The sequence below is a fragment of the Aplysia californica genome, unplaced genomic scaffold, assembly GCF_000002075.1.
Source record: "Aplysia californica isolate F4 #8 unplaced genomic scaffold, AplCal3.0 scaffold01507, whole genome shotgun sequence".
Classification (NCBI taxonomy): Eukaryota; Metazoa; Mollusca; class Gastropoda; order Aplysiida; family Aplysiidae; genus Aplysia; species Aplysia californica.
The window spans coordinates 43,667-45,253 of record NW_004798777.1 but is presented as its reverse complement, the minus strand read 5'-3'; the positions used below and the strand labels follow the sequence as shown (position 1 = coordinate 45,253).

Sequence of the window (1,587 nt, the reverse complement as noted above, 5' to 3'; positions counted from 1 at the left end):
CCCGCGCCACCTAATCATTGCTCTCACCGATGGATTCTATTAATATGTTTTGAAAATAACTATCCCCGTTTCCAAGAAAACAAGTCTACACAAAGCATAAATAATAGGAACAATTTATTTAATAGAAACAACAACAATGAGTTAATACAAAACAATGAGGAAATATACACTCAACAATTACCATATCGAAACGGAACAAAGAATTGAGAAAAGAAACCCAATGCGTAAATAGATACCAGCCAATTTGTAAATATAACACAGTGAGTAAATCTAGATCTAACTAAAAGAAAAACAATACATAAATGGACACAAACCAACGGGTAAATTTTTAATAAAAAAACAACCCCCAGCAGGTGAAGAGATAGGTAAAGAGATACGAAATAACCAGTAAATTAAAAAATCAACAATAGATCTGCGTAAAAGGAAACGAAACAAATGTTATAAATAGAAAACCGTGAGTAACTCGAGAACAAAGACCACCGTCTCTGAGACGGTAGCAACGACCAATAAATACGCGCAGGTGGAAGAAGGTGGGAACTAATGCACCACACACCACAAAAGCAGTTCCCGCGCCACCTAATCATTGATCCATTGATCCTTCTACTTCTGATTGATTATATTATTGTTGCTGTTCCTGTTTCGTTTTGTTCCCTTATCGTTTGTTCGTGTTTCGGTTTTTTTGTTAGTTTAGAATTCGGTGGATTGGTTATGGTTATAGCTTTGCGTTTGTTTTGCAGTTTTGTTTTTGGTTAAGTTTTGGTTTTGAGGCTCTGTTTTAAAATTATATATATTTTTTTAAAGTCTCTCTTGACTAGGTTTTGTGTTTTGTTTTCATTTCATTTGCAGATTTTATTTTAGTTCACTTTGTTTCTAGTCTGGAAGTTCCTTTCTCTTTCGTGAGTTCTTCTTCTTCTTTTTGGCTATAATTTGAGCTCCTTTCAGTTTTCTTAAGTTTCGTTTTTTTAAAGACTTCCATTATGATAAAAGTGTGACTGCCTTGCACTTTCTTGGCAATATCTTGTTTTCGTCAGCTATGCGACATTTTGTTTTGTTTGTGAGAAGAAGAAAGAATGAGGACGAGGTTAGAAAAGAAGGGGGAAAAAGAACAAGCGAAGGAACAAACAAAAGACTTGTCTGCTCTCAACTGTCTAGCCAGGGCGCGAGAAAAACAAAAGAAATAAAACCAAACAGGACAAAACAAGAAAAAAACAACCTTCCGCCGTCTCTGTTGGTCTGTAGGCTTACCTGGCAGATAGCAGAATGTCTGGTGCTGGCATGGGGAACATACGAGAAGTGGCTTGACCTCTGTCTTATCTCTCTCTCTCTCTCTCTCTCTCTCTCTCTCTCTCTCTCTCTCTCTCTCTCTCTCTCTCCCTCTCTCTCTCTCTCTAACACTCTCTCTCCTCTCTCCCTCTAACTCTCTCTCTAACTCTCCTCTCTCTCTCTTTCTCTCTCTTTCTCTCTCTCTCCCTCTCTTTATCATTCTCTCTTTCTCATCTACCTGCCTAAGACAACCACCTTTCTCATCTCCAATGAGTGGCCTTCTAAAACAGTCTTGGTTCTCTCTCTCTCTCTCTCTCCCTCTCT

The 1,587-nt window shown here is 38.0% G+C and overlaps 1 protein-coding gene across 2 annotated transcripts in view; it reads right to left on the bottom strand.

Moving 5' to 3' along the window:
- The window catches only part of LOC101853054 (microtubule-associated protein 11), a 29,586-nt gene that overhangs the window by 2,841 nt on the left and 25,158 nt on the right, over nt 1–1,587 (bottom strand). The gene's annotated exons all lie outside the window — the stretch shown is intronic.